General features: G+C 41.2%; 1 long non-coding RNA gene across 1 annotated transcript; it reads right to left on the bottom strand.

The window, feature by feature from the left end:
• Positions 1-5,900: 5,900 nt before the first annotated feature.
• LOC138980722 (uncharacterized) lies at positions 5,901-6,695 on the bottom strand. The gene is made up of 2 exons (XR_011460429.1): positions 6,429-6,695; positions 5,901-6,008 (listed from the first exon to the last, which is right to left on the bottom strand). It is a non-coding gene; the product is annotated as an uncharacterized lncRNA (long non-coding RNA).
• Between the last annotated feature and the right edge of the window lie 7,750 nt (positions 6,696-14,445).

Genomic DNA, 14,445 nt, shown 5'->3' on the forward strand with positions numbered 1-14,445 from the left:
ACCTCCTTTTATGACAAACGATTACTGCTGCTGATGATCAGTGATACTAATACTACTGCAACGAAAATGATGTAAAGATGTTGCTCGAGATCGTTTTAAAAAAATACCTCTTCAGCCCGAGAAAAGAAAGGAATGAATTAAAGGCACAGTAAGCCTCCCGTAAACCATCACAGATACGGTCAGGCTTTTACACACAGTACAAACACCCTTTCATTTAAACACTCACCGATTGAGAACATCCTAGATGCCCTCCGTAAAGAGCGAACAATTTTCAAAGAATTTATTTTTGCGTGGTTTATCTTACCCCTGAGCCATCGTGAACCCGTGTGATCCAGTTTTCCTTTTTCACAATGTAGTCGTCAGTTAGTCATTTGAATGCGACTCGATGTGAGCTTATTTACAATAGCACGTTTTTATGCACGAAACAAACGGCTGTGGTTCACAAGAACTCTAGCGATGGCTTTTGACTGTTAAGGAACGGCGATATGCACTGATAAACCGTCGTCTGCTACGACCCTTGCGTGACCCTGCTTCCGGGCTTTTCTTTTTTCAAACTTTCACAACTTCGAATTGTACTGATCTTGTCTTGATGAAAAAAGAATTCTTTTATGATTAAAGAATGTTTGTGTAACAAGCTGTCAATTTATTATTTAGATTTTAAAAGTTAGGTCTAGCGCAAAAACGCACCACGGTCCAAAAACATTTTGATAATCATCGATTCACGGCTATCGCCAGTTTACATCGATAGAATGAGACCCGAAGGGAAGTAACTCATGTTTGACCTGAGTTCAGGATGGGTCCAAAAAGTGTTCGAGACAATCTGCAAAATTAATTCTTTACTAAATTGCTCGCTCTTTACGTAGGGCACCTAGGATGTTCCCGTTTGGTGAGCGTTCAAATGGACGGGTGTTTGTACTGTGTGTAAAATAGTCCAGGCATCCTAGCCACTTTAGTGAAGGGAACGTTGAAGTGACAATGACTAGGTTTAAAATGTCCCTTATCAGAAAGTTCAACCTCAGTCCTTTGATGTTTATTAAACACATTTTCATATAAAGTTGGCGCTTCATATGGAAAAGTGGCTTTGAAATTGACCCTAATCCTTCTTTGGGCTCTGTAAATGTCGTTTGGGGCTATGGTTGTAAAACGGTATCTACTGGTCACCCCAATGTATAAACTGAAAACTCTTTCTGCACCAAAACACGCAGAAAGGATTGTATCTGCCTGATGTCTGATGCTTTTCAAAATCCCCAACCACTAACACCTTCAAAACGGACATTAACTGACACTGTTGTTTTTCCCTATATAATCCTTACTATTTTTCCGAGACGTCGTCCTGTTGTGTATTTAGCTTGCCACAACCTCATACATGGTCCTAAAAGTTAAAGTTGAAGAAAATACTAAAGATAAATGAACAAGCTGACGCAGTGTCATTCGCACCGTGAATCCCCCCATGGGAACATACTAAAGTCTGGTTCCAAATAGGCTCAATTTCCTTCTATTTCTTTGTATTTCTGCCTCGGAGGGGTAGGGGTGTTCAAACCAAAGGCACCTTTAAACCAAAATTCAAATCACACATCTTACAATACTAAGACACTCAGCAGTGAAAGGGTGTCTGCTGGTAAAATATTCCAAACAATCCTAAAAGTACTTCACTACTAAACGTGCTTTTAAAAAGAGCCGTTATTTTTCCCTCTATAATCAGTATTGTGTTTTCTGCGAACATGTAGTCTATTTAGATGGTTGTCATGTGCACATGAGTTGCTAAAGCGTTTTCAGTTGGGCATATGTCGAAAAGCAAAGAATTAGCCCTTTGAAAACCATCAGAACTGTCACACAAAAATAACATTTACCTATCTCACCAACTGACCAAACATAGGGCTTTTCCTTATGTATTATGTATTGTCGTGTTTTTTGTAGCATACTTGTGAAAACAGCCACCACTGTTGTAAATGATACTTTAAAGAGCATTATTTCATTTTTACAGTTGAAGGACAACCTGGACTGCCGTATATTACAGCTGTTTTACAATCAGCCAAAATTTTCTTAACAAACGTATGTTAAGAACAACTCCCATAGTGAAATTGAAGGAAAACAAAGTGAAAATCCCCCTGCCATAGAGGAGCTAAAGAATCAACAATAAACGACTGCATGGATAGCTTGATGCACGAATGCATTGCGGACATGTTTGTCTCCAACCAAGAGAAAGTTCCAAAAAATCCCTTTTGTGCTTCTTATTATACAGTGACGTCAAAGACAGCCTTTTCTGCTGTTCATACATTCAGGGGTTATGGTTACACTAAACGACGTAGTTGTAGCCATACTGCCATCCAGATGTATGTTTTCCTTGCGAGCAGTCACAGGGTGTTTGTGCTGTCTGCCAACCGTTAGATGACCCCGCCCAAGTCTGTTAAGGGACCGTTTGATCGTTATAGAACGCGTCTTTTTGATTTTTTGGCACAGTTGGAAACGGTTGATTTTTTATCCCTACCATTGTTTCCAAACATTATATAGGAATGTTTTGTGAACAACGGATAATAGCCGCTACTCGCATGTGTAGCAAAAGTGAGCGTACATACTCACCCTGGTCGTCCAGCCGTTGTCCGTTGCCCGTCTTTATCTGTCTGTACTGAACATTACCTTTGGATTTTTCTCGAACGCTATGAAGTGAAGAAACACCAAATGTTGCAAAATGTTGTATGACCCCAAGAGCTCAAAAAAGATACTTGAGAACCTTGACCTTACCTTAAGGTCAAGGTCACAGGGAGAATGAATGTGGTCTAAAAACTGCAACATTTCACATTGTGCCAGTTTTCTGGAAAACAAATCAAAAACAGCGGGCTTAGTTTTGTATGGTATACAAGAAAAAGAAAGCCTTATCTTCTGATGCCATTTTGGTTGACCTCGCTTCAATGTCAAGGTCAGAGGAGCCCTTCAAAGTTGAATTGTAGACATATTTTGATGTGAGCTTGCCCCTTTAACTTTACTATGGACGATATCTCTTACAAACTTAAACACTGAGTGGGGCGTTTGTTAGAATTTCATAGTGAGCCACATCTGGTCACATATCGTTAGGGTCAAGGTCACATTGACCCCTATGAAAAATGTGACCAAGCCGGGTAAAGAAATCCATGTGTCTTGGTAAAAAATCTTAACAAAGCAAAGCCCATGCGACTCTCATGCTTGACCTTTGTCTTAAAGTGACCTTGACCTTCAGGTGACCTTGAAGGTGAAGGTCTAACAACTGAAGCTGGCAAGGACATTGTACACTATTAGAACTGGTTTACAGATTTTTCCTACCAAATTACACATGACCTTTGGCCAAGGTCAAGATCATCAAAGGTCACACATCACAAGGCTATCAATTCAAGACATAGGAAGCATAAACATACTTATTGGCACTTTCTACAAAGAGACATTGTCACTTTTAGTGATTCAATTGCCCGTTTCAGTCACATTTCATAAGGGGCAAAGTGACCTTGACCTTGATGATATGTGACTAAATGTGGCTCAATATCAGTATATAACATGTGCCCCACACAATTATGAAGTTTGAAAGATTTTTTCATAGTTCAGGGTCAAGGTCACTTCAAAACATGTATACAATTCAACTTTGAAGGACTCCTGTGACCTTGACATTGAAGCGAGGTCAACCAAAATGGTATCAGAAGATAAGGCTTTCTTTTTCTTGTATACCATACAAAACTAAGCCCGCTGTTTTTAATTTGTTTTCCAGAAAACTGGCACAATGTGAAATTTTGCAGTTTTTAGACCACATTCATTCTCCCTGTGACCTTGACCTTAAGGTAAGGTCAAGGTTCTCAAGTATCTTTTTTGAGCTCTTGGGGTCATACAACATTTTGCAACATTTGGTGTTTCTTCACTTCATAGCGTTCGAGAAAAATCCAAAGGTAATGATTTGTACAGACAGATGAAGACGGGCAACGGACAACGGCTGTACGACCAGGGTGAGTATGTACGCTCATTTTTGCTACACATGCGAGTAGCGGCTATTATCCGTTGTTCACAAAACATTCCTATATAATGTTTGGAAACAATGGTAGGGATAAAAATCAACAGTTTCCAAATGTGCAAAAAAATCAAAAAGACGCGTTCTATAACGGTCAAACGGTCCCTTAACAGACTTGGGCGGGGTCGTCTGACGGTTGGCAGACAGCACAAACACCCTGTGACTGCTCGCAAGGAAAACATACATCTGGATGGCAGTATGGCTACAACTACGTCGTTTAGTGTAACCATAACCCCTGAATGTATGAACAGCAGAAAAGGCTGTCTTTGACGTCACTGTATAATAAGAAGCACAAAAGGGATTTTTTGGAACTTTCTCTTGGTTGGAGACAAACATGTCCGCAATGCATTCGTGCATCAAGCTATCCATGCAGTCGTTTATTGTTGATTCTTTAGCTCCTCTATGGCAGGGGGGTTTTCACTTTGTTTTCCTTCAATTTCACTATGGGAGTTGTTCTTAACATACGTTTGTTAAGAAAATTTTGGCTGATTGTAAAACAGCTGTAATATACGGCAGTCCAGGTTGTCCTTCAACTGTAAAAATGAAATAATGCTCTTTAAAGTATCATTTACAACAGTGGTGGCTGTTTTCACAAGTATGCTACAAAAACACGACAATACATAATACATAAGGAAAAGCCCTATGTTTGGTCAGTTGGTGAGATAGGTAAATGTTATTTTTGTGTGACAGTTCTGATGGTTTTCAAAGGGCTAATTCTTTGCTTTTCGACATATGCCCAACTGAAAACGCTTTAGCAACTCATGTGCACATGACAACCATCTAAATAGACTACATGTTCGCAGAAAACACAATACTGATTATAGAGGGAAAAATAACGGCTCTTTTTAAAAGCACGTTTAGTAGTGAAGTACTTTTAGGATTGTTTGGAATTTTTTACTGCTGAGTGTCTTAGTATTGTAAGATGTGTGATTTGAATTTTGGTTTAAAGGTGCCTTTGGTTTGAACACCCCTACCCCTACGAGGCAGAAATACAAAGAAATAGAAGGAAATTGAGCCTATTTGGAACCAGACTTTAGTATGTTCCCATGGGGGGATTCACGGTGCGAATGACACTGCGTCAGCTTGTTCATTTATCTTTAGTATTTTCTTCAACTTTAACTTTTAGGACCATGTATGAGGTTGTGGCAAGCTAAATACACAACAGGACGACGTCTCGGAAAAATAGTAAGGATTATATAGGGAAAAACAACAGTGTCAGTTAATGTCCGTTTTGAAGGTGTTAGTGGTTGGGGATTTTGAAAAGCATCAGACATCAGGCAGATACAATCCTTTCTGCGTGTTCTGGTGCAGAAAGAGTTTTCAGTTTATACATTGGGGTGACCAGTAGATACCGTTTTACAACCATAGCCCCAAACGACATTTACAGAGCCCAAAGAAGGATTAGGGTCAATTTCAAAGCCACTTTTCCATATGAAGCGCCAACTTTATATGAAAATGTGTTTAATAAACATCAAAGGACTGAGGTTGAACTTTCTGATAAGGGACATTTTAAACCAAAGTCATTGTCACTTCAACGTTGTTCTCTTATTTGCTTGGACTAAAAGCCTAACAGTATCTGTGATGGTTTACGGGAGACTTACTGTCCGGGCGTGAATTCCGGTAGGCCGGCTATTCATAACAGCCGTCCAGCACCAAAACGAGGCGCCATTGTTGTTGAGGCCAAGTCCACGAAAATAAATTCTTTGAAAATTTCTCACGCTCGACAGAAAGCAGCCGGGATGTTCCGGTTCGGTGAGCGTTCAAATGGAAGTATGCTTGTACTATATGTAGACGCTCGGGGAGCTCTGTGATGGTTTACGGGAGGCTTACTGTGCCTTTAATGTTGCACGCTATTTTTGGCTGTGTCAGTGAAACATACCTTGTTTTGGGCCCTTGAACATAAAGGGGCAGTGGTGGCGAGTATCCCTCAGACTGTGTGCTGCAGCTGTCGTCGCTGCCTGTCCCACTTCGAATCACATTTCTGTCAAATACAATAGGACATAATACTTATTCCGATGGTTGGAAGCACAAAGAGACCGGAGTATAATGTCATACTCTTCCAGATCTAACACGCTGTCAGTGCTCAAGACCACAAGTCACTCATTCTAGATCAAAACAACTATCTCTTTGTATTAGAAACATGCTGAAAACTATAGCAGAAGTGAATAGTGAAGAAGTCACTGTAGAAGTAGCGTACAACAACAAAACTATAATAAATGGGCATTTGAACTATGGCATTTTACTTGCTAGCTCCGTAATGCAAGTGCACATTGGAATACCCAAATCAGTCAGAAAATCAGTGTTGTCGTTGTAAATTCCCATACACCTATTGAGAGAGAGTCATTTTAGACCGGAACGCAAAACTGCCAACAACAAAAATGAAACAAACAAACCAACTTACTGTTGCTTCGGATAGTTGAACACGTCGGCAGCTCTCATCGCCATTTTCCCCGACAAAGGCCAGGGAAATAATGATACAATAAGCTTAGTTCTGATTGGTTAACCGCAGTCAGGATTACAAAAGGGTGAACGCGATTGGCTAATGGACATAGAGCGCTAAACCATGCAAACTCGTTTTGAGGCTTGCAAGGAAGTAAGTCCAGTGCAAACCTGAAAACCAAAAGTCCCTGGACTTGCTTCCATTTGCCGATTTTTATCCTTCGATTAAATTTGTTTAGTTAACTTACTTCTTCAAAAAGTCCATAAATATTGATCGCACATCTTAAAAATTTTGACACAAGATGCGCCTTTTTCCCCTCTGCATTATGATATGAAAATCTCATTTTTACCAAATTTGGACTTACTGCCTTCTGCCAATAAACGGCAGAAATGTGAAACAACATGAAGATATTTTGTTTATTATAAAATTGTTAAACTCGCAGACAGACATACGTAAGGCTTACACACCATCACTCATTGAAAGCATGTCTATTCGACAAAAACGGCTTTTATCTAAAAACAACTTGAAAAACCTGAAATACTCAAAATCTGCCGGCATCTTCTGGTTACTGGACGTACAGAGGCGAATGGATACATGGTGCCGTTTTTTCCACCTTTGTAGCCACATGTTTGACGCATCAAAGTCTTGAAGTTTCAGACCCGCCCCTAACTGTCGCGCTTTTCTCTGCAAGTCTTTTTTTCTAACAACTCGCCCTTTGCTTCTTTCTTCTTGTAGAAACTCAACAAGTCGCGTAAGGCGAAAATACAATATTTAGTCAAGTAGCTGTCGAACTCACAGAATGAAACTGAACGCAATGCCATTTTTCAGCAAGACCGTATACTCGTAGCATCGTCAGTCCACCGCTCATGGCAAAGGCAGTGAAATTGACAAGAAGAGCGGGGTAGTAGTTGCGCTAAGAAGGATAGCACGCTTTTCTGTACCTCTCTTTGTTTTAACTTTCTGAGCGTGTTTTTAATCCAAACATATCATATCTATATGTTTTTGGAATCAGGAACCGACAAGGAATAAGATGAAAGTGTTTTTGAATTGATTTCGAAAAAAAAATTGATAATAATTTTTATATATTTAATTTTCAGAGCTTGTTTTTAATCCGAATATAACATATTTATATGTTTTTGGAATCAGCAAATGATGGAGAATAAGATAAACGTAAATTTGGATCGTTTTATAAATTTTTTTTTTTTTTTACAATTTTCCGATTTTTAATGACCAAAGTCATTAATTAATTTTTAAGCCACCAAGCTGAAATGCAATACCGAACCCCGGGCTTCGTCGAAGATTACTTGACCAAAATTTGAACCAATTTGGTTGAAAAATGAGGGCGTGACAGTGCCGCCTCAACTTTCACGAAAAGCCGGATATGACGTCATCAAAGACATTTATCAAAAAAATGAAAAAAACGTTCGGGGATTTCATACCCAGGAACTCTCATGTCAAATTTCATAAAGATCGGTCCAGTAGTTTAGTCTGAATCGCTCTACACACACACACAGACAGACAGACAGACAGACAGACAGACAGACACACGCACATACACCACGACCCTCGTTTCGATTCCCCCTCGATGTTAAAATATTTAGTCAAAACTTGACTAAATATAAAAAGTATCACCTTCAACTCCTCCGACTTCACAGTCCGACAAGGGTGCAGTTTCAACTTTCGCTTTTCTCTGCCAGTTTCATGCTGCAGAAGGACATCTCTGTTAGCTCGCCACATCCTAATTAATGTTGTTTTCTGTCCACACCAAACTCTTGAATTCTACTGAGTAAGATTTTCGCTTCGGCATTTTCTTGGAAAGAAGCGCCAAAAGCAAGGTGAATAAACTCTGACACGATATTCTTCGGCATTCCCTTTTTCTCTCCCTGTTCTCGATTTTTCGTGGTTTTTTTTTAGCCATGCAAAAATGGGGGGTGGGCGTTTACTCGGTACTTCACCTTTTGCACGGATTTTGCTCCAAGGTGGGGGATGGGCGTTTACAATGTTATGGGCTTATACCCGGTACTTTACCGTAATGTTCCTATAGAAAGACTCACTGCCCTTTTGTAAGTTCAAAAAAGTCTCGTTTCAATCAAATTGTCAAACCCTTGATTTTCAGCGAATATTTGAAAGATTGTGAACATTTCATGACATGTCCTTTACTTTTTTTTGAAGAGTATACACTCCGAGTGTATACAGGATCGATAGGTCTGTGGACACTCCGGCAATGGAAAGCTCTGTTACAATTCTAAGCCAATGAAATGCCCCCTTACAAGTCGTTAGGAAGTAGCAAATGAAAAACCAATCTGAGGTATTAACTTCCGCCATATCTTTTTCGGAGTGTATACAGGGCTGGCAATAACGTACACTCACATGGTATACAACCATTTCTAGGCCAAACACACTCCAAGAGTGTTCCAAACTCCGACATTAAACTGCCATGTAGCATCAGTTTTGTGTGTGTGTGTGTGTGTGTGTGTTTGTTTTTGTGTGTGTTTGTCCCTAGCGTACTTGGATACCATGAATTGAAAGTGCACTGCGTTCCTTCGCAAGATGGCGTCGTATGATACTCCGAGTGTTGATGCGATTGTCTAGTCTTTTATGCACACTCCGAGAATGTAATCAACGTTACAGCAAAGGCCGTGCAGCTTCAGATTGTTTTCGGTTTTTTGTATTTTTATAATCAACTCCTCTGCGTTCCTATCGCAAAGTTGCGTCGAGTGGCAAATTCGCTTCGGGACCGAAAGTTAATGCCGGAGTGTATACAGGGGTCGAATCTTGGGTAATGTTGAACATTAAGGTGGTAAATTCATAGCTCGTAATTCAGAGGCATTTAAGCCTCCACATTTGCAGAACCTGCACTTGTAATCATAACAAGTCATTTCCGATCCCTTTGAAGTCACGGAATGAACTCCGATGAACTGTACGGTTGCATTTTGTTTACATGCGTCAAAGAAGGAATTATCGGTATGGGCGGACAGGGGAGGCGGCTCCGTCGTGTAAATGATGTTCCTTGGATGACAACGTAGCCATTTTCGGGTCATTTCCGTCGATCAAGCAACCAAATTAATTAATTGTGCTTAAGTTTGGAGCTCAATCCGTAAATTAATTTCACAACAAATGTTCTTTGCCTTGATTACAGGGACCTGTATTAAAAATAAGTAAAGAATGCCACTGGATTCTGAGCTATGAATTTAACACACAAAAGTTCAAGATTACCGCTTTTGCCATTTTAGTATTGTATACCTCTCCGTCCAGCTGCCTCCCCCCTTTCCCCTTCAACTCCCTGCACGACTCGTTCAGACAGTTGTCTGCCCCAACAAAATCACACTCACAAAGTCACAGGAAATGAAAGCGCAAGTTGAAAGTCAGACCACAGGCGGAAGGTATCGTTCACTGGACCACTTTCTTTATTTGGTGTTTAACGTCGTTTTCAACCACGAAGGTTATATCGCGACGAACTGGACCACTACTTTCTATGGATTTTGACCGAAGGAAGCACACCTCTCTGCTGTGGTGTAGCGGTAAATGCAGTGACTAAACTTACACGTAGATAAATTACCTTCGTTTTCACCACTAAAACCTTTAAACAGTAGTTTCAGTATCAAATGCCTGAGCTGTTAGAACTGCTCACAAAATTACGTCTACTCAGGTCGTCTGCGTTGCATGCTTCATTACCGGAAGTGATACAAATTGTCCAATCAAAACTACTGACACAAGTTTTGCAATCATGGCGGCCATTTTTTTTCTCGAAAGTACAACTATCCAACTGGTGTAAACATGGCGAGTCAAGTGTGTGTGTGTGTGGTTTTTTTTTTTATTATTTTTTTTTTATCAAACAAGAAGTCATGCACGTGTATTTTTACTTTGAACTCAGATCCCGGCCGACAGATCCCCGATTCCGCATTGAGAAGGAAACAAACCCACAAGAATGGTTAGTCATGCCGGGAACGTTGATTTGATGACAAAGTTCTTGAAACGGCATTACTATCTCGGTACTCCGGTCGACCCAATGGTCTATAAAGTGGACGGACAGACAAACACTTAATTATGACACAGGTAATGAAGCTAAGTTCATAATCTGTATAATGATCATCTGTATCTTCATGAGCATTTGTCAGTCTCGGCTATCCGTGTTCGGACAAAGTACCGCGATTGTAAATGTTGAAGTTGTTTTGTCATGAATTAAACGTTCCAATACTGCCTGACCATTCCTGGTTTTTTTTCACATTCTGAGTGTTGGAACGTACGTCTTTCTAATTTTGGATTTCTATTCCTTATTGTGGCTGTGTGTGTGTGTGTGTGTGTTGTTTTTCTCTCGAACTTATTGTTTCGTCAGTCGATCTAGTCTCAAGTGTTTGGAACTCCCCCCCCCTCCCCCCCCCCCCCTCCCCCGGCCATTACACGCACTACACAGTGACACGCACTTCACACACACACACCGGCACACACACACACACACTCAAGTAACATGACACACTGTGACAAACCCATGAAACACCAGCACTCTCAGATACACGGGCACACGGACCGTCAATGATGCGCTCGCTCTGTTTCTTTCTCCCGGAATTGTTCATCTTGCGCTGTCCGACCACTCACCTCGATCTGGTTATCTCCCGAGGCGGCCGTTCAGTCGATCCATGTCAGTCTCTGAAATGTCTCCCACAGTCCAGTACGTGCAATCCTGGGCCCGTATGCATGAACTAGAAGTAAGAAACACTGGAAGTAGAGGCCTCTTTTCGAAGTGGGAACTCCCGAAGTCAACTTTCTAACACTGTTCACAATGCATGAACTGACTTGAACGCCAAAGTAGTGACAGCGAGAGTATTAAGGTCAAGGTCGGGGAAATTGGGGGAATCCCTACTAATACGCATGCGCACGTTTCTATCAACATGGCAGTCAACGAAAATGGCAAGGCACGTGTGCCGCTCAAAAAGAAAGTAGACACGGAGGGGCGTTCTGCACCTTTTTCAGATGGTGAAATTGCTGTACTCTTGACAGAAGTGTTTTACGAAAGAACGGTTATTCTGTCCAAATTTCAGAACAGTTAATTAGAAAAAAACACAGTAAACACCAAGTTTACAGAACAGTCTAACAGGCTGTTAAACATAAAGACGCTGTCTGGTCCAACTGAAATTGCCAAAGAAGTGTCGCTCTCTCTCTCTCTCTCTCTCTCTCTCTCTCTGACGACACATGCACACACAGACAAACGTACACTCATGCACATACTGACACTATGACACAAGTGACACTGACGGCATACATAACTTGTGACACACACACACCACACACTGCACACACACACACGCGCGCGCGCTCGCGCGCACACATATACACACACACACGCACCCATACACGCACGCACACAGTCACAAACAAATAACCACACACTCACTCTCTCTCACTTTCTCTCATTCTTTCTCAATCTACACTCATACACACACTGAAACTATGATGACACAAGTGACACGTCACACACACACACACACACACACACACACACACACACACACACACACACACACACACACTCACCGTAGTGACACACATATACACACGCGCGTACAGTTGAAAGTCAAGACATGATATGATTTTTTCAAAGCATAGGAAGGTTTCTTTTGCAAATGAATAAAATTAACACAGAGGCAAAACCCGGTTTTTGCAGCCGGAATGCAATTGCGGATGCTTAAAAAGGAAAAGATTAATAAAAAAAATATATAGCTCCCGGCGGAACTTGAACCCGGAGCGAATGAACGAGAGTCCGGAACCGTTACCACTGCACTATGTTACTCGTGTAGAATAGAGGCATGATGAAAAAAGGCATTCTGAGTTATTCAGTCGTGCTGGTTTGAAAGCTCGCCACCTTCGCCGAATGACTCGAGCACGTTTTTTTCGGTCCGGCAGTAACTGATCGAACTGTCGCTTTTGAGTCACTCTGTTTTAAGCATTTCACCTAAATTAAACAAGAATGTCACAGTCCGTGTCTATGGTGCAAGGTAGGAGACCGTCTCATTGTAGCCAAGTTACGACAGTTGCTCGATTGACGCATTTCACGTCTTCGATATTGTGTCTGAGATCATTTCCCAATGAGCTGCCTTTAAAAACGGAATGTCCTGCAATTGTAGTATGCGCTGGAGGTTTCTTTTGGATGGGTAAGGACACTTGAGATGCGATATCGTCGTATAATTATGTCAAGCGAGAGGCCCTTGACATTGGAAGTGGGAACTTCGAAAGCAAAGTTGCCAGCTACTCGGTATGCACGAGCTAAATTGAACGCCGAAGTAGTGGCTTCGAGAGTTCTGAGGTCAAGGTCGAGAAAATTGGGGGAATCCCAATTAGTGCGCATGCGTTTGTAAACGGTAGGCTTGGTGACCAGAAGAAACAAATCTCATCGCGAGTTCGTAAATGGGCAAACGTTGATCGCGCTGTAGCTTTTACTATAATTGTTGTTTTTAACTGGTTGAACGAAAGCTGTGATGATTGTCCTTAAATAGAATGACTGTCTATAATAATGATTTCGTTGACCAGAATGTTGGGGACAATAAAAAAAAAGGTTGTTTATGTGGTAGCGAAGTCGGTTAACTTAAAACTCTTTTTGTAGTGTTTTTTTAATGATTGTGTATCGGTAAAACTGCTGGACAAAAATAGTTTGGTCAGAGCGAATGTTTGTGTTACTGGTAAATTTAAAAAGGCAGAACTCCATTTTTGGGGAATCAAGATATAAGGTGTAGTGAAAAGAAGATAAGTTCAGCGAATTTCATATTATTTGAGAAAATGTGTGTCCGAATTTTTAAAACAGAAAAATTGTTGTACTTAGGTGTTTGTAAATTACGTTTGTCCTCGTTAATTGTGAAGAGGATGTATGTTTATATAAAGTTCAAAGTCAAGATTGGATTTTTGTAGCCTACGTGCGTGTGTGCATGTGTATTAGACATAATACATAGACATAGAACACTTTATTATCTCAATTACGATAAACTCGGGTGTGGTGAATCACAATAAACAGCATAAAACGTAAGAACATGAATAAAATATCAAGGCGCAAATATAGTCAGCTCATCATAGTGTGGGGAGTGGGTACACACACACACACACACACACACACACATACACACACACACACACACACACACACACCACACCGTCGAACACACACATAACGTCGAACACACACACACACACACACACACACACACACACACCGTCGAACACACACACACCGTCGAACACACACACACCGTCGAACACACACATAACATCGAAAACACACACACACACACACACACACACACACACAAACACACACACAAACACACACACACAAACACACACACACAAACACACACAAACAAACACACACACACACAAACACACACACACACACACACACGGCACGCGCGAACACGCAAACAAACGTATGAAGGAACAGACGCACAATTATACCCGCACGCACGCACACACAGGCAGACAGGCACTCGCACAAATACATACACACACACACACACACACACACACACACACACACACACACACACACACACACACACACACACACACACACAGATAAAGCAATGACAAAAAAAATAGCAGAAACTTACACTTAAACACTCGAACACACACACACACACACACACACGCACACGAACACAAACACACGCACGCATGCACACAAACACACACACACACACACACACTCACACATGCACACAACGACGCCCATTTTCATAGAAACACAGTAACCCCCTCGTATAAGCGGGAATGAAAGAGTGGTGGCCAATGACCCAGATCAACAAACAAAAGTCAAAGCTGGCAACTCAGGTTTGTATTCAGGGAAATTTGCACGAAATGCATGCAGAAGATACGACTTTTCCCTCTATTTTCTCTCTTTTGGAGCGTCAGCTCGGTTTGACATGAAAAACTGAAGAAAAGCCCTGCCTTTTTGCACTGAGAAACTGTGGAAGTAGCGTGTTTACTACTGGGT

Source organism: Littorina saxatilis, linkage group LG11 (assembly GCF_037325665.1).
Source record: "Littorina saxatilis isolate snail1 linkage group LG11, US_GU_Lsax_2.0, whole genome shotgun sequence".
Classification (NCBI taxonomy): Eukaryota; Metazoa; Mollusca; class Gastropoda; order Littorinimorpha; family Littorinidae; genus Littorina; species Littorina saxatilis.